The sequence below is a fragment of the Dama dama genome, chromosome 23, assembly GCF_033118175.1.
Source record: "Dama dama isolate Ldn47 chromosome 23, ASM3311817v1, whole genome shotgun sequence".
Classification (NCBI taxonomy): Eukaryota; Metazoa; Chordata; class Mammalia; order Artiodactyla; family Cervidae; genus Dama; species Dama dama.
Window position 1 is genome coordinate 27,894,544 of NC_083703.1, and position 19,994 is coordinate 27,914,537.

The 19,994-nt window shown below is 42.3% G+C and overlaps 1 non-coding gene across 1 annotated transcript; it reads right to left on the minus strand.

Annotated features, from left to right (window-relative positions):
* Positions 1 to 4,054: 4,054 nt before the first annotated feature.
* Positions 4,055 to 4,127, minus strand: TRNAE-UUC (transfer RNA glutamic acid (anticodon UUC)). The gene has a single exon. It is a non-coding gene; the product is annotated as a tRNA-Glu (tRNA).
* Between the last annotated feature and the right edge of the window lie 15,867 nt (positions 4,128 to 19,994).

Below are 19,994 nucleotides of genomic sequence, written 5' to 3' on the forward strand. Positions count from 1 at the left end.
ATAAGGCTAGTAGTATAAAGATTGGATGAATGTAGAAGTAAGTTAATAGAAATTATGTGCTAAATGTAAAATTATAAATCATTGTGCAATATATATCAGTTCTAATATTACCACAAGTTCAGATTAAACAAAATGAAGAATGTAGTACTTTAAGTGTATTACTGAGTAAAATAAGTTCCATTAGATAATGATCTATTTTGTGATGGGAGAAAGTATTTGTTAAGATGCTTTTGTGTTCTTGGAAACAATGAAAAGCTTTAGAGAACAGTCCCGGACTTCTGCTCAATTACAACAGCTGTCCAGTTCTTTCTGCTCCAGGGAACATGGTACCCAGTGATGCAATCTCAAGCAGTGTGTGCATAGAGATGCGGTAGCCATAAAAGACATGGAAATAAGTCTCTTTGGTGGCCTTCTAGTTTAGATTCTGTGTCTTCCATTCCAACAACTCTGGGAATGCTTAATGACACCATTGAACTTCAACCGCCACCAAAGCTGTGCCCCAGAGGGACAAAGTATGCGCTGTTCCTGCAGACATGTGGGGACTTCCCTGAGCAAGCAAGTGATGAGCTGACAGAAGAAAACCTCTGCCCTCTTACCAGAGACTCCCCCTCCTTTTTGCAGACTTCACTTGGATATCATGTGTTCTCAACTGGTGTCAAAACCCACAAGCCTTTTATTTGTCTGTCTGGATTGTTGATTCATGCTCAGCATCACAGAAGGAACTTTCTCCCTTGCGTTTCCCCACTTGCCCTCCCTTTCCCTGTTAAAAAGAGCTGTCACTACTTCAGTAACTACAAGCAACAGATCATTTCATGCTTTAATCCATAAATAAACATTTCTTCCTTTGAACTTCATTAAATTTGGATGTGTTTTCATTTTGAAACAATCTGGCATCCCTATCATTTAGACATATAAAACTATAAAACTAGCAATTAATTTTGGTCTTTAGGAGTACTGGTGGTCTAGAAACAGTGAGTTTATGCCAACAAAAGCAAATGAAAAACCTCAAACACGAAGACATAACACTTAAAGAAGAAAATCACAAAGTGTCATGCTCAGTAACCAAAGGAGATTGTATGCAACTTGTTCCTGATGGTGTCTATCAAAATTCCCAGCTTGCTTAAAGAATATTGAAGACAGAAATTCCATTCCCTCAAACATTATTCATCTGAATAAAATAACTGTCCAATGAAAACCTAAAAATTAAGTTATGATTTGACTGATTATGAAAATATTGATAATATTTACTGGCAAATATCTTTCTATTAATTGTGACTACATTAAAGACTTGAGTGATAATACTTCCCTAGCAGTCCAGTGGTTGAGACTTTGCCTTCTGATGAAAGGGGTGCAGGTTTCCATCCCTGATTGGAGAGTTAAAATCCCACATGCCTCGTGGCCAAAAAAACAAATCCTAAAACAGAAGCAATAATGTCACAAATTCAGGAAAGACTTAAAAAATGGTCCCTGTCAAAAATTTTAAAAATAAAATAAAGACCTGAGTGCTTGCTAGGTACAAAGTACTGTACCAGATACTACAATGAAGTTTGGAAGTTTTCCTTTCAAAGAACATCTAAGCTAGTGAAGGAGAAGACACCCAACCAGAACAATTATCTATTGATGGCAATGCTAGCTTGCTAGACTCAGCTCGACTTCCAAAGCTGGATCTTTGTGGCTTCTGTCGGGCCTTGGATTGCTCACTCTGCGGGAGCCAGCCTTCTGCTGGGAGAACATTGTCAGCCCTCTGGGGAGGACCGTGTGGGAAAGAGGAATCAGCAAGAACCCTTGGCACAGTCAGAACTGTGAGCGGGCCATGTCAAAAGTCACTCTGCCCTAGAAGAGTCTTGAGATCCCTGAGACCCTGGTCAATATCTGCTGCAACCTCAGGGTTGAGGTTGAACCAGAACCTGAGCCAGAAGCATCAGATGAGCTACTCCGGAATTCCTGACCCACAGAAACTGTGAGGATAATTTAAGTATTGTGGCTTTGAGCAAGCAAGCTTTGGGTGTAGTTTTTCATCCAACAGATAACTAACACACTGAGTATCTAGTATGTGATAGGTTCAAATCTGAAAGTCCAAATGGTGATCAAAGTGGACAATATCTGGGATTCCCCCCTCAACTGGAATTATAATTTAACAAGGAGATAATCAATCAGTCAGTAAACATGGGAGAGAATTCTGCAAGAGTGGCAGAGCAGGAAGCACCAGGAATCTGCCTCCCCATCTCACCAATAATTACACTGGCAGAATGTAACTGTTGTAATCATTTTGGAACTCAGGACTGTGTTGAAGAATTTCCATTTCCAAGATGGAGACTTGGTTGGTTGCTGTTGTTGTTCAGTCACCAAGTCCTGTCTGACTCCATGTGATCCCATGGACTGCAGCACACCAGGCTTCCCTCTCTCTCACCATCTCTTGGAGTTTGCTCAAGTTCATGTCCATTGACTTGGTTGGTACATAGAGCTTCATTTTGATCAGTTTCAGCTCTTAGTGCAATAGTAGCTACTCATCCCTCACTGCTCCTGACACATCTTGAACATAGCTTGTGGGATCCAGGGTGGGCAAAAAGGACTCTGCCTTCCAAATATCAAGGATCTGTGTTTTCATGGCTGATTGATTTTTTTTCCTTTTTAAATTGGAGTATAATTGCTTTACAATGTTCTGTTAGTTTCTACTGTACAATGAAGTGAATCAGTGATATGCATACATATATCCCTTCCCTTTTACACCTCCCTCCCACCCCATCCCCCATCCCACCCCTCTGGGTCATCCCAGAGTATGGAACTTACCTCCCTGTGTTATACAGCAGCTTCCCACTAGCTATCTGTTGTACTCATGGTAGTGTATATATGTTATATATGTCAATCCTATCCTCCCAATCTGTCTCACACCCCTCTTCCCCCTCTGTCCACATATTCAGTTTCTATGTCTGCATCTTGATTTCTGCCCTGCAAACAGGCTCATCTGTACCATCTTCCTAGATTCCATAGTGTTAGTCACTAAGTCATGTCCAACTCTTTGTGACCCCATGGACTGTAGCCCAGCAGGCTCCTCTGTCCATGGAATTCTCCAGGCAAAAATACTGGAGTGGGTTGCCATTTCCTTCTCCACCTAGATTTCATATGTATGCCTTAATATATATTTGTTTTTCTCTTTCTGACTTATTTCACTCTGTATAACAGATTCTAGGTCCATCACTACAAATGACCCAGTTTTGTTCCTTTTTATGGCTGAATAGTAGTCGATACGTACCACTACTGCTTTATCCACTCTTCTGTCGATGGACCTGGTTGCTTCCAGGTCTTGGCTATTGTGAATGGCGCTACAATGAACATTTGCATGGAAACACCAAGGACCCTGATTGCTGCTTCCACTCTGGAGTGCAGACAAAGAGCCTCAGTTTTACCATCTCTCCCCATTGCTGCAAGCCCCTCCCTCTCTGGCTGAAGCGAGTTCCAGAGAGATTCAAAGCTCTGGTACCCTTCTCCTTCTCCCTGGTTTCATTTTTTCCTTTTTCCCCTTTGGAAACCAGACATGACATTTTGACCAAAACTTAAGACTGAATGTGAGACATTCCAAATGATTTGTAGTTATAAAGCTATAGGGGTCAAGAGAAGATGAAGACAGCTGCTTGACTTTGGGGGTTAGAGAGCAGCTCCCAAGAGAAGGTGGGCTTGAAAAGGCTTGGAGGGAAGGGTGTGTGTGATTTGGATAGGTTGAACACAGGAAGAATGGCACTCTAGATAGGAGGAGAAAAATAAGCAAAGGCAACAAGGGGGTTACTGCCACACATGCTTGGGATGTGGCCAGTCAATCAGCTGGGCCAGAATCAGGGGAAGAATGCTCAGGACTTGTAAGAGAGACTTGGCTGCCTACCTGAGAAAGTCAGATTTGCACCCCAGGCAACAGAAATCATTGGAGAAATTTGAATTGGTACATGGCAGTATAAGATTTTAAAATTGGCTTACCATATCCAAGAGTATCTATTTTATTGTATTTTAAAAACTATTTATTTATTTTTTGACTATGCCAAGCAGCATGTGGGAATCTTATTTCCCTGACCAGGGATCAAACCTGGGCCCCCTGCATTGAAAGTGCAGAGTCTTAACCACTGGACCACCAGGGAAGTCCTCCAGGAGTATTTATTAATCACCTTCTCTATGTCTGTCACTCTTGCTAGGCATTTTGGGAGACCAAATGAATGGTGAACAACTTTTGCCCTCAGGGAACGTATTCCCACCAGAGACACAAAATGTCTACACATGAACTATAGAAATCAACATGTATCTGCTTAAAACGAGAAGGCAACACCTAACAGAGGGTCAATGTAGTCCACGACAATAGCAAACGCTCATACTGTGCCTTCTATCTGCTAAAGATTATTCCAGGACTTTGCACACATTACTTCAATTAATACAACACGTTCATGAGGTAGGTAACACTACAGAGGAGAAAACAGAGTCATGCAGAGTTAAGCAACCCACCTAACATGGGAACCAGTGAGTGGATGAAAGGATCAAATCCAGACAGTCTGGATCAGAGACTGTGACTAACTTTACCTTATCCTGCCTCACAGACAGTAGGTTAGACCTATTGATGTCTGGGATATACAAACCCTTTCCATCCTCGTTAACTTGTTTAATTTGTACTCATCATAAACTGTCATCCATGATCCAGTTTGAGGGTGCAGACTTAGTGTCAACTTTGCCGAACTCTTGTTTCCCTGGATGAAATGCTACTGCAATTGCTTTGGAACACACTAGATATTAATTTCTTTTAGTGATACATGGCACACCTATACTTCTATAACTGTGGTTTAAAAGAAGCAAGCATTTAAAATATTTTTTAAAACATTAAATGTTAAGCTGCTTTTGCAGTTGAGTAGCGTTGATAGCATATATGAAATACACACAGTACATGGACAAAGCACAGACTCTAGTTTCTGTCTCTTGTTGGTCGTATGATCCTGAGAAAGTCACCTTCCTGACCCTGGTTCTGCAGGGAGGGCCTCCCAGGCCCTGCTGATCCCAGTTCCCAAATGATCGAAGAAGATAATGATGGGAACTCTCCAAGAAAATCATGAACCTGGGTTGGGCACTTCATACCCTGTAAAAAAGACCCTCTGTGAAAAGGAGAAAATTCTCTTTTTCACAGGCTTATTTGGAAGATTCAACGGATATTATGTGTGAAACTCAATTGCTGAATAAACATTAGCTACACATAGATGATCAAATGTTAGGCAAATGTAAAGTGGTATTATTTTTATTTTTCTTGGTTGTATCTCACAATTTTCTGAAGTTTCCAGGCTGAACTGGGAAAGTTCTGGAATACCACAGTAGGGCTTGTCTAGCGTTTTCTTTCCACCAGCTTGTTTTGAAAGCAGGAGTACTGGAAATATTGCATAAAAAACCAGGCTGGCTAGATTTCAAGCCCTATTTCTAGACCAGAGTGGTTTGGATCTGCTTGAATAAGATTCTGAACAGTTGGATGTGGAGACAAAAACCAAACCTCAGCAAGCTGAGAAATGACAAACAAACTGAACATTTTCAAATTATGGGATGGTTTGGGGGCCATGGGCAAACGTCCATTAGCGACTAGGATGCAATTATCAAGCATGTTTTTAGACTATATCCAAAGGGCCAGTTTTTGTTTTCAGTTGTTCTCTTTTGAAGCAAAATTCCTATTTGCCTAGGACTTGGAAGCTATGGTCCTTAGAAGAACAACTTATTTTGGTCAGTCTCCTGTTAAATTTTTGCTTGAAAATCATTACATTGGCAGTCACTATTTTTTGCTTACTTTATAATAATTCTTTTTTCAAAAGTTATCATAATTGACGGACTAATGATAATCTTGTTCCCTTCAAATAGTTATATGGATGTGAGAGTTGAACCATAAAGAAGGCTGAGCACCAAAGGACTGACGCTTTCAAACTGTGGTGCTGGAGAAGACACTCGAGAGTCCCTTGGACAGCAAGAAGATTAAACCAGTCAATCTGTGAATATTCATTGGAAGGAATGACGCTGAAGCTCCAATGCTTTGGCTCCTTGATGCAAAGAGCCAACTTATGGGAAAAGACTGATGCTGGGAAAGATTGAGGGCTGGAGTAGAAAGGGGCAAAAGAGGATGAGATGGTTGGATGACATCACCAACTCAATGGACATGAGTTTGAGCAAACTCTGGGAGATAGTGAAGGGCAGGGAAGCCTGGTGAGATGCAGTCCATGGGGTCAAAAAGAATTGGACATGACTGAGCGACTGAACAACAATCATATGAATTAACAAATAAATATGAATATGTGTCATTACAATTATCTCATAAAAGTTTCCTTGAGTTCCTTTTCTGTACCAGATAATGTTGAGCACTGAGGGTGGAGGTGAATAGGACCTGGACCCTGGTGCTTTGTAGGGGACACAGACATGGTGATACAGTAGAATGTGCACAGAGGTCCAGACCCCACGTCCCTGTGATGGAGGTGATGGAGACAGTTGTTTTGCATCAGTGAACTGCCAAAAGATTCAATGCACCTTCTCTATGTTGTTCCAACCCTTGCTCTGGAACTCTGTGTACTTTGCAGATGTAGAAATCGAACCTCAGAGAGGTAATTGTCAAAACTGCTCAAGAACCCGTGTGTGTCTGTCTCCAACTCTTCCCACTTGCCATGTTTCAGAGGTGCTCCTGGGTCCTCCTGGCTGCCTCTTTCTGCAGAAACCATGAAAAAGTTTCACTGCCCATTTGGAAGACCCAGCCAGGGCTTGGTAAGGGTTGCTGATGCTTCTTGCACAGAATGATGTCCCTGAGGTGGGGGGAGGTGGGGAGAGCTTGTTTATCCCACCCAGGACAGCCCCAGCTCCATCTGCCACTGCATGCACAGGAGGGACATCTCTGCACTAGCAGCCACCTCTGTCCTGCTCAGTCCCCACCAGAGAATAATGTGTTACACAGTGCCATGAATTTTTAATGACTCGGACTTGAAAAGTAGTTTCAGAAGGTGAGCAAAATGCTAAGTTAACTGAGCCCTGCCGCTCAGCCTTCCTCTCCCAAAGTAGTTTTCAAGGAAACATGGCTGAAATATCAGTTGTCAGACAATGAATATTTTAAAGCAAATTCTGTTATGCACCCAAGGTTCACTCAGCTCGCTAATGAGAGTGATGAGGACCGTTACCTTTACGGAAAGGAAGTGAGTTCACTGTTGCCACTTACCGGGGGCTGCTTTGACAGGCATCTGTTCTGAGCACAGAGCTCTGTCTGGGGAAATCAGACCTGCTTGTTTTAACGTCACCCTGTAGGAAAAGCCCCATCTTCCAATGGTTGGGAGCTCTGTCTGTGGCAGAGAGCTGGCTGCAAACTATTTTTATTCCCTTGGCTGATCGTTGAGATGGAATCCATCACCTGATGAATATTCAATAAGTGAAGTTTAAAAAAAGAAAAAGGAACATCTCTGCTCTCCTGCAAAACCCTCTGTGGCCCAAACTGGAAGAAATCCCAAAGGTAGGAGAGGAAAAGTCAGGCACATCTCCTGTCTCTTCGACAAGAGTGCTCTCCACAGATGCTGGGAAAGTTCTGACCGAGGGAAGGCAAGGGAAACAGAAAGTGTTTTCAAATTATCTCAGAGAAATAGCCAGAGGGAAAAGACTCTCACCTTGAAATTAAGAGAATATGAAAAGTGAGCCAGGCATATCTTAATGATGATTGCTCCCTGTGATCCAGCAGAGCAGATGTCCTCAGCCTCCAGGATCTAATGCCTGATGATCTGAGGAGTAGCTGATGTCATAATAATAGAAATAAAGTGCCTCTTTCTGGGGAGGCAGAAATGTAATGCACTTGAATGATTCCCCAAGTTATCCCCTTCCCACCCAGCCTTGTGGAAAAACTGTCTTCCACCAAATTGGTCCCTGGTGCCAAAAAAGTTGGGGACCCCTGCAGTAGAGGATGTCTGGCTTTTCCTTGAGCTTGAGATGGAAGTTTGGGCAAGAAAGGGAGAAAAGGAAGCACACTGTGTTCCACAGGGAATGCAACACTGCTTGGAGTTGGTAAATAACATACGGCATGTTGCTGTTTACTTGCCAAGTCGTGTCTGACTCTTTTGGGACTCTATGGACTGTAGACCACCAAGCTCTTCTGTCTATGGGATTCTCCAGGCAACAGTACTGGATCAGATTGCCATTTCCTTCTCCAGGGTAGCTTCCTGACCCAGGGAGTGAACCTGTGTTTCCTGCATTGGCAGATGAGTTCTTTACCACCGAGTCATGAGCAAAGCCCACAACCCATTTTTACAAAGGAGAAAACCAGAAGAGTTCTTTCTCCCTGGGCTGTGTAATGAAGTTGGTTTTGCTAGTTGTGCAACTCTTCACTTGTCAGACCACAATGGAAGTGGTGGATATTTTCGCCTGTGCTGTTGAAGCAGTATTTGCTGAATTGTGTGGCTGCAGAGTGACTGTAACCCATCCTGGACAAAAGGGTGAAGTCTGGGTCTCTCACTGTACTGCCGGCGCTGGTCTCTGTTCCCATGCTCATGGCTGTCCCCAATCTGTCCCCTGTCATCATAGCATCTCCCACACCTTGGAGTTACTACCCAGCAATGGTTTGTTGTTGTAAGAACACCATTAAGAGATACTGAGGGATAAACAACAAGGTCTTACTGGACAGCACAGGGAGCCATATTCAATATCCTCTGATGAACCATAATGGAAAAGAATATATGAAAACGTCTCATGTATGTAATGGAGTCACGTTGCTGAAGAGCAAAGATTGGCGCAACATTGTAAATCAACTTTACTGCAGTAAAATACATTTTAGAAAAGGAACTGAGAAGCCAGACACCCATCGTGGAAAAGTATAGAATATTCTGGATGATAAAAACTGCATGGATACTATGCTTTCCAGATGCCTGGTACTTATTTGCTATACTACAGCTTACCAAATCTTCACTGGAACATGATGGCCATGTATTATTTTCTTCATTTTACAAATAAGTCAAATGGGGCTCGGAGAGCTTATTTGGCTGAAACCACACATCTTTAAATAGAACAGCTGGGGTTGGAACCCAGGCCAGTATCTCCCCACAACCTGCACTCCTCCTTCACTCTCTCTGGATGGACATGGGGTAAAAGGAGGTAGACCAGTCTTAGGGTGGGAGGCTGTGGCCAGAAGCTCTCTCCATCTTCTCTGGGCAGTTGAAAAGTTAGAAGAAGCCCTTTCTCTTGTGGCTTCCTGGTCTTGATTGGTCATAACCTGGCTGTAGGCAACTGTGGCATCTCAATACCAAGCACACAGGGGAGAGGAAAGGAGCCATGCATGAGGAAGTTCCAGCATGAAATCGACACCCACCCAGAAACAGGGTGGTGGGGGTGCTAGCCAGGAGGCTAGGGCAGGTCCTGGCACATAAAAGCTGGAATGGAGATGCTGGATGGCAGGAAATATCATGCACACCTAAAGTTCCACTCTCCAAGTCTGGCGATTTAATCATAAAAACAGAGGTCCAGTTTTCACATAGAAATACTTAGTGTAGTTTTTCCAGCCTCATAAAAAGTTCTGAGTGTTTGATCCAATGAATAATACCTCATGGAAGGGTTGTGTAACTCAACAGCAGAGAACAAAGCAGACCAGGAAATCCTGCCATCAAGATCCCACTCTGACCAGCGTCTGCTGCTGCAGCCTCCAACGCATAGTGTTCTAGACATCCTAGTTATGAGCACTGGTACATACCCGAGTAGCTGCTCCAGGCTCTACTTCACATATTCCATCTCCACTAAGACATGAACCAACCCTAAGAAGCAATATCGCGTATATGTGGAATCTAAAAAAAAAAAAAAAAAGGATACAAAAGAACTTACTTACAAAACAGACTCACAGACATAGAAGACAAATTTATAGTTACCAAAGGGGGAGGCAGGGGAAGGGATAAATTAGGGGTTTGGAATTCACACACACACACCACTATATACAAAATAGATAATCAACAAGGATGTACTGTATAGTACAAGGAACTATACTCAATATCTTATAATAACCTACAATGGAAAAGTATCTGAAGAAGAATAGATATATCTCTATGTGATATATATAGAAAGATATATCTCTAGTTATAACTGAATCACTTTGCTGCATACCTGAAGCTAACCCAACATCGTCAATCAACTATGTGACGCATCTGTGCGCGCTAAGTCACTTTGGTCGAGTCTGACTCTTTGTGACCCTGTGGACTGTAACCCACCAGGCTCCTCTGTTCATGAGTTTCTCCAGGCAAAAATACTGGAGTGGGTTACCATGCCCTCCTCCAGGGGATTTCTTGACCCAGAGATTGAACCCACATCTCCTGCATTGGCAGATAGGTTCTTTACCACTAGCACCATCTGGGGAACCTGTAAATCAACTATGTGCTTAGTCGCTCAGTCCTGTCCATCTCTTTGAGACCCCATGGACTGTAGCCCGCCAGGTTCCTCTGTCTATGGGGATTCTTCAGGCAAGAATACTGGAGTGAGCTGCCTTGCCCTCCTCAAAAAAAAAAAAGAAGTTACTACTTCCCCATTTAGAAGAAACTAGAAAAGGCAGAGGAACCAGAGATCAAATTACCATCATCCACTGGATCATCGAAAAATCAAGAGTTCCAGAAAAACATCTATTTCTGCTTTATTGACTATGCCAAAGCCTCTGACTGTGTGGATCACAATAAACTGTGGAAAATTCTGAAAGAGATGGGAATAACAGATCACCTGACCTGCCTCTTGAGAAATCTGTATGCAGGTCAGGAAGCAACAGTTAGAACTGGACACAAAGAGTCGGACACAACTGAGTGACTGAACTCAACTGAAAGCTCTAAAATGTTGACCAAAGACAATAAAGCTGATAAGCATCAGGACATGGATTTGAACTCAGACCAGATTCCTAAGCAGCATTTCTGCTAGTTCTCTGATTGTTGCTGGACTGTGCCTGCTCTGTAGCTTCTTTATTGTTTTATCCTGTGTGGACATGTGGTACCACTCTGTCATTGGACATCTAAGTTCCCTATCCCCATTCAGGCACCATTTCTCACTTGTCCACAGTGACTGGGGTTTCCATGCCCGAAGATGATGTTGTCCTCCACCTGCTCCCTGTCTTTGATCCAGAAGCTTCCATCCTCTCCCCTGGGGACCCCGTGGTACTTCCTATGGATGCTTCTTCCCCTTCCCAAGCCACAGCTTCTCTAGTCCTGGAGGGGACATCTAGCTCTGCTAACAAGTCGCAGACCTGGAACTTAGGTCACATTTCTATGTTGATCTTCTTATGTGGGGAAAGAAAAATTGGCCTTTAGACACCAAAGAAGGGAGGGAAAAGAAAGGGAGAATAACCAGATTGCTGCTTCTAGAAAACTGACATGGGAACTGGGCCTAGTCATTCTCCAATGAGAAGTTAGCTAGGGATGGCTGAGCCCTTTTAAGATAAAGACTACAAAACTGTGTTGAGCAAATTAGATACAGAGCCTGAGTAAAGACTCATAGAAGCTAGGGGCTTTGAGGCTGAAGCATAATTAGCTGCACGGTTTTCAGTTTGATTTTGGTGAAGAGCCAACGAGACGTTGAAAGTGGTGGGGGATGGCTGTCCCCACATTTGCTATAGGGTCACAATGAATCAGATTTTCTATGTAGACATTTATTAGTCAAATTTTCAGGCACAGTTTATGAACTTGTTCTGCAACTCACTGAAGCCCCAGCTCCTTGTCTTCTAGAGTTTCCAATACCAAAGAGTCTGATCTCTTAGGGGCACCCCTGAAGGCCATGTGGTGGTCTCTCCTTAATTCATTCAGGGGTGGGAGTGTCTCTGAATGGTATTAGTGGATTCACATACTCTGAATACCTTTAATTTCACCAGTGGAAGACCATTTCTAATATTCACCGTGCTCGTTAAAAGTCACCAGTTTTCCAATGAAAACCTATTTTTGATACTTGCATACTCATTCGCAAGTTATTAATTTTGAAAATTAGTTTATTATGTATAATTACTATCATATTTTAAAATTATATAAAATATACATCATATAAAATTTATCATCTTTACTATTTTTATGTACACAGTTCAGTGGCATTCAGTACTTTCACATTATTGTATAACCATTACCACCATCCATCCCCATAGCTCTTTTCATCTTGTAGAACTAAAGGTCTGTCCCATTCATAACTCCCTCTCCCCCTTCCCTTCCTCCAAGCTTCTGGCAGCCATCATTCACTTCTGTCTCTATGAATTTCACTACTCTGAGCATCTCACATGAGTGGAATCATACAGCATTGGTCCTTTTGTGACTGACTTATTTCACTCAGCAAATCCTCTAGGTTTATTCAGATTGTAGCAAGGGATCACAATTTTCTTCCTTTTTTAAGCCCAAATAACACTCCATTATATGTAGATATCACATTTTGTTTATTCATTAATCCATTAATGAATATTAAGATCATGGCACCTGGTCCCATCACTTCATGGCAAATAGATGGAGAAACAATGGAAAAAGTGAAAGACTTTATTTTTTGAGGCTCCAAGATCACTACAGATGGTGACTGCAGCCATGAAATTAAAACACGCTTGCTCCTTGGAAGAAAAGCTATGACCAACCTAGACAGCATATTAAAGAGCAGAGACATTACTTTGTCGACAAAGGTCCGTCTAGTCAAGGCTATGGTTTTTCCTGGAGTCATGTATGGATGTGAGAGTTGGACTATAAAGAAAGCTGAGCGCTGAAGAATTGATGCTTTTGAACTGTGTTGTTGGAGAAGACTCTTGAGAGTCCCTTGGACTGCAAGGAGATCCAACAAGTCCATCCTAAAGGAAATCAGTCCTGAATATTCACTGGAAGGACTGATGTTGAAGCTGAAACTCCAATACTTTGGCCAACTGATGCGAAGAATCGACTCATCTGAAAAAACCCTGATGCTGGGAAAGATTGAAGGCAGGAGGAGAAGGGAATGACAGAGGATGAGATGGTTGGATGGCATCACCGACTTGATGGACTTAAGTTTGAGTAAGCTCTGGAAGTTGGTGATGGACAGGGAAGCCTGGAGTGCTGCAGTTCATGGTCCCAAAGAGTCGGACATGACTGAGTGACTGAACTGAACTGAACTTAATGGACAATGAGCTGCTTCCACCTCTTGGCTATTGTGAGTAATGTTCAACAGATCACTCTTTAAGACTTGGCTCTCAATTCTTCAGGGTACAAAACTAGAAGTAGGATTGCTAGATCACACGGTGATTCTATTTTTAAATTTTTTCAGAATTGCCACACTATTCTGCAAACTGTGCAGTTTTGGTGCAGTAACAGAAGGACTTAGTGCGTGGCCCTTTCTGACACAGGGCTGCAGAACCTCTCTGGATGGGGTGTTCCAGAGAGCATGTAGGAGCTGACTACTCCTAGAATGAATGCATAAACTCACTGCTTCTTACTGAGATATTATAGCTGGTAACTCACAGCCACATGCATACATACTGTTTTCACAAACAGTGGGAAGTCCTTTGACAAAAGAGTATTTTTTTTTTCAAGTCTAGTATTTCTTTTTTTTCCCTTTTTTCATTAGAATAGTTATTCATCTAAAAGAAGTAGATGGGAAAGAAAGAACACTGACCTCATGATGGAAAACCCATCTGCTTTTCCAGTTCTGGTCTTGAATCTTCTTTCTGTGGTAAGAGAATCTTCGGCAATTTCTCCTCCTTGAAACTAGAAAAGTCTCATCCAGATCTCACAAGGATGATACGTGTTGTTCAAATACCACAACTGAGAACCTGAGTCTATTTCTCCTATATAAGTGCTGTCTCGCACTGATAGTGGTCTTCTGAAAGAGGAGAAAGTGGGACTTCCTGACCCAAGATTTACACTTGGATGTGCTGCCCACCCCCAGGGTTCCTAGGCTGGTTCCCCCAAGTCATGCATCATGGAGATTAGCTCTTCAAGGGCTGTGCTGTCTGTGCTAAGTCACTCAGTCATGTCAGACTCTGTGCGACCCTATGGACTGTAGCCCCCTAAGCTCCCCTGTCCATGGAATTTTCCAGGCAAGAAAACTAGAGTGAGTTGCCATGCTCTCCTCCAGAGAATCTTTCCGACCCAGGGACAGAACCTGCATCTCCTGTGTCCCCTGCATTAGCAGGAGTAATCTTTACCACCAGCACCACCTGGGAAGTTTGAGGCAAAATCCCCCTTGCTTTGTTTTCATCTTATTTGAAGATTTGATGGGGTTGAGGAGGGGAGGCAAAGGGAAGGAACCTGGGCTGCAGGGGGAGGTGGAGCTGAGTTTTCCTTTCAAATTCTGTGACAACAACTCAAGCTTCTACCTCAGCCTGTCTCAGTCTCTTAGAGTTTCACTGCTCCATCCAATTATTGGTTCTAATCAGTGACTTAAGCATGTATCAGATCAAATGACAAAAACCAGAGCCCTGGGCCCTGCCTGGCAGGCTGCAGGCTCACACTGAGGTTTGCTGCAGGGACTTTGACTAGGATTTTCTAGAGAATAAAAAGACATCTCATCTTTTTAATTACTGCAGTTTTTTTAAATTAATGCAGTCACCAGTTTTCACCCCAAATTGTCAAATGCAGAAAAAGAAAGAAGCCCTTGTACAAATAATAATAGGGAAAAAAGTTCCTATTAGTAATGGGAAGCATTTTCAAGGTAGGCTTGGCACTTCCTTCAGGTGAAATCTCTCAAAAATCATAGCATAAATTATAGATTTGTCCAAGTCTTTTCACCACAGGATATTAAGAGGCTTGTTTTAATCGTGTTGTAAGGAAAAAAGAAATAAAAGACATGTAAGAACCTCTTCTCTAGGTTATCACATGAATCCTTCTGACAACTAAAATATGGTAAACTTTTAGCTTTTCCTTTTAATTGGTTTTATTTTAGTTTAGTTACAAGCTTGAAAAGGGGGACCTGTTGGATCGAAATCTTCAGCCAGAGATGGGGTGGAGATCCTGAGTGTCCTCCAGTGGTTTGCCACGTGGAATATTAACTGTCAGTCATGGAGATGGTACAGGGAAAGATTGACGGCAACAGGAGAAAGGGATGGCATAGGATGAGATGGTTAGATAGCATCACCAACTCAATGGACATGAATTTGAGCAAACTCTGAGAGATAGTGGAAGACAGAGGAGCTTGGTGTGCTGCAGTCCATGGGGTCACAAAGAGTCAGACACGACTTAGTAACTGAAAAACAACATGGGGATGGGGAGCTGGGACATCAGGCCCCTTTGGGGCTGGTTTGTTTCCTTTGGGTATGCTGTGCTAAATCTCTGAATGTGCTAACTGGAGCATGCCATCCTTAACTCTTGTTCTCACTGTGTATTCTGTTATAGCAGCCTGAGCTGACAGAGACACCAACTTCACAGATAGAGACATTGATGAAAATCACATGTCCAGCAAATGGCCAACCCAGCTGTGAATGAGGTGGGATTTGGGGCCCTTCCTTGACATGAATATGAGCCATGCCATGTAGGGCCACCCAAGACAGATGGGTCATGGTAGAGAGTTCTGGCAAAATGAGGTCCGCTGGAGAAGGCAATGGCAAACCACTTCAGTATTCTTGCCTTGAGAACCCCATGAACAGTATGAAAAGGCAAAATGATAGGACACTGAAAGATGAACTCCCCAGGTCAGTAGGTGCCCAACATGCTACTGGAGAAGGGTGGAGAAATAGCACCAGAAAGAATGAAGAGATGGAGCCAAAGAGAAAACAATACTCAGTTGTGGATGTGACTGGTGATGGAAGTAAAGTCCGATGCTGTAAAGAGCAATAATGCATAAAAACCTGGAATGTTAGGTCCATGAATAAAGATAAATTATAAGTGGTCAAACAGGAGATGGCAAGTGTGACATCGACATTATAGGAATCAGTGAACTAAAATGGACTAGAATGGGCAAATTTAACTCAGATGACCACTATATCTTCTACTGTGAACAAGAATCCCTTAGAAGAAATGGAGTAGCCATCACAATAAACAAAAGAGTCTGAAATGCAGTAGTTGGATGAAATCTCAAAAATGACAGAATGAACTCTGTTTGTTTCCAAGGCAAACCATTCAATATCACAGTAATCTAAGTCTATGCCCTGACCAGTAATGCTGAAGAAGCTGAAATTGAATGGTTCTATGAAGACTTACAAGACCTTCTAGAACTAACACACAAAAAAGATGTCTTTTTCCTTATAGGGGACTAGAATGCAAAAATAGGAAGTCAACAGATACCAGGAGTAACAGGCGTATTTGGCCTTGGAGTACAAAATGAAGCAGGGCAAAAGTTAACCAAGTTTTGCCAAGAGAATGTACTGGTCATAGCAAACACCCTCTTACAACAACACAAGAGAAGACTCTACACATGGACATCACCAGATGGTCAATACTGAAATTAGATTAATCATATTCTTTGCAGCCAAAGATGGAGAAACTCTAAACAGTCATCAAAATCAAGACCAGGATCTGATTGTGGCTCAGATTAAGAACTCCTTATTGCCAAATTCAGACTTAAACTGAAGAAAGTAGGGAAAACCACGAGGCCATTCAGATATGACCTAAATCAAATCCCTTAGGATGATACAGTGGAAGTGACAAATAGATTCAAGGGATTAGATTTGATAGACAGAGTGCCTGAAGAACTATGGACGGAGATTCGTGACATTGTAGAGGAGGCAGTGACCAAGAACATCCCCGATAAAAAGAAATGCAAAAAGGCAAAATGGTCGTACCAGAAGGCCTTATAAATAGCTGAGAAATGAAGAGAAGAGAAAGGCAAAGGAGAAAAGGGAAGATATACCCATTTGAATGCAGAGTTCCAAAGAATAGCAAGGAGAGATAAGAAAGTCTTCCTCAGTGATCAATTCAAAGAATTAGAGGAAAACAATAGAATGGGAAAGACTAGAGATCTCTTCAAGAAAATTAGAGATATCAAGGGAACATAACATGCAAAGATGGGCACAATAAAGGACAGAAATGGTATGGACCTAACAGAAGCAGAAGATATTAAGAAGAGGTGGCAAGAATACACAGAAGAAGTATACCAAAAAACTATACAAAACTATACAAAAAAGATCATCATGACCCAGATAACCACAACGGTGTGATCACTCACCTAGAACTATACATCCTGGAGTGGGAAATCAAATGGACCTTGGGAAGCATCACTATGAACAAAGCTAGTAGGTTGATGGAATTCCAGCTGAGCTATTTCAAATCCTAAAAGATGATGCTGTGAAAGTGCTGCCCTCAATATGCCTACAAATTTGGAAAACTCTTGGAAAAGTTCAGTTTTCATTCCAATCCCAGAGAAAGGCAATGCCAAAGAACATCCAAACTACCACACAATTGCACTCATCTCACACACTAGCAAAGTAATGCTCAAAATTCTCCAAGCCAGGCTTCAACAGTATATGAACTGTGAACTTCCAGATGTTCAAGCTGGATTTAGAAAAGGTAGAGGAATCAGAGATCAAATTGCCAACATCCATTGGATCATCAAAAAAGCAAGAGAGTTCCAAAAAAGCCTCTACTTCTGCTTTATTGACTATGCCAGAGCCTTTGACTATGTGGATCACAACAAACTGGAAAATTCTTCAAAAGATGGGAATACTAGACCACTTTACCTGCCTCCTGAGGAATCTGTATGCAGTTCAAGAAGCAACAGTTAGAACTGGACATGGAACAATGGACTGGTTCCAAATAGGGAAAGGAGTACATCAAGGATGTATATTGTCACCCTGCTTATTTAACTTATATGCAGAGTATATCATGCGAAATGCTGGGCTGGATGAAGCACAAGATGGAATTGAAATTGCAGGGAGAAATATCAACAACCTCAGATACGCATATGACAACACCCTTATGGCAGAAAGTGAAGAACTAAAGAGCCTCTTGATGAAAGTGAAGGAAGAGAGTGAAAAAGTTGGCTTAAAACTCAACATTCAGAAAACTAAGATCATGGCATCCAGTCCCATCACTTCGTGGCAAATACATGAGGAAACAGTGAGAGATTTTATTTTTTTGAGTTCCAAAATCACTGCAGATGGTTACTGCAGCCATGAAAATAAGACTCTTGCTCCTTGGACGAAAAGCTATGACCAACCTAGACAGCATAGTATAAAGCAGAGACATTACTTTGCTGACAAAGGTCTGTCTAGTCAAAGCTATGTTCTTTCCAGTAGTCATGTATGGATGTGAGAGTTGAACTAGAAAGAAAACTGAACTCTGAAGGATTGTTGCTTTTGAACTGTAGTGTTGGAGAAGACTATTGAGAGTCCCTTGGACTGCAAGGAGATCAAACCAGTCAATCCTAAAGAAAATCTGTCCTGAATATTCATTGGAAAGACTAATGCTGAAACTGAAACTCCAACACTTTGGCCACCTGATGTAAAGAACTGACTCATTTGAAAAGACCCTGATGCTGGGAAAGATTGAAGGCAAGAGGAGAAGGGGACGACAGAGGATGAGATGGTTGGATGGCATCACCGACTCAGAGGACATGAGTTTGAGCCAGCTCCAGGAGTTGGTGATGGACAGGGAGGCCTGGCATGCTCCAGTTCATGGGGTCACAAAGAGTCGGATACGACTGGGCAACTGAACTGAACTAAACTGACGTGACACTGACTCTTGGTAATCAGTGTTAAAGGAGGAGGGAACAGTCAACGTAAAATTTAAGGACACAGGTTTGGACGTAGCTCTGGTTAATTCCAAGGGCTTCCCAGGTGGCTCAGTGGTAAAGAACCAGGTGGCTCAGTAGCCAGTGCAGGAAACACATGAGACACAGATTCAACCCCTGGGTCCTGAAGATCCCCTAGAGTAGGAAATAGCAACCCACTCCAGTATTCTTACCTGCCAAATTCCATGGACAGAGGAGCTTGGCAGCCTACAGTCCGTGAGGTCACAAAAACTCAGACACAACTGAGGGATGGAGCACACACAAGCGCTGGTGACTTCCTTCTCTTATTACCCTGAACCCCATTTGGTTTTCTGTCCAGTGGGGAAATACAGGATCACTGGAGCGATTGAGTAAGAAATGCATAAGCTTGTAAAGATCCCTCTGCCCTTCCACAAAACTCTCCAAAGCTATTAAAAATGCTTAAGTTGGCTGCATTTTGCATCTTGTTCAATAATTAAGCACTCTTTGTACAAGAGGTGATCTGGTGGGACAGAAGGGAGAAAACCTGGGTGCAAGAGCTCTGGGAATGCTGCTTCCTTGGTCTATGGGGGTAACAAAAGAACAGAACCTTAGCAAACAAAATGAAAGAACTTCCCTTGATATGAAGTCATTCCTTTATTTGTAAATGCATTGGTGGAATAATTAAAGAAGAATCACAACTGCTTTCTTAGAACGTGAATTCACTGAATTGTCAGCAGACACACACCAGCCACCACTCCAGGGGCAAGTTACCAGCAGCACAGACAAGTTCCTTTTTCTTCTGGGTCTTCGATTCCAGAAACAGAGACCATGATGAAATCATGCAAGAAGACACAGCTCCTCATCCTGTCTGGGCAGGTACAAGAAGGTATAGGGCATCTGAATATGCATAATTGCATGTCACATGCAATCATGGTGCCCACGGAATGAGACTCCTGAGGTATCCTGAAAGTTTGGCATCTTGAAGGGGGTCCATTATTCTCTGGGTTTAGCAGGTGAAGGGCAGAGAGAGAGTGAGAAGGTATCTTAGGCTGAATGAAGACCCAAGTTTGATTAACTTATTATTAGTAAGTGCCTCTTGTGGGCAGATTGTGGTCTCCTATATAAAAACTCACATCTGGGAACTAGCATTTCTTAGATAAATGGCTGATTCGAGATCTGGGCAAAAAAAATAAAAGATAAACAAGTAAGTACACTATCAAAAGTTAAATCAAAAGGAACTCCGAGTTGACTTGAAGAAACTACCCTTGGTAAAAGATAGGACAATTTGAATATTGGTAAGAATAATGGCCGCAATGTACTGGAATATACCAAACATGTATAAATTTAAAAAATCATAGTAAAACTAAAAAGATTCTTTTAGAAGTGCTCATGAACCA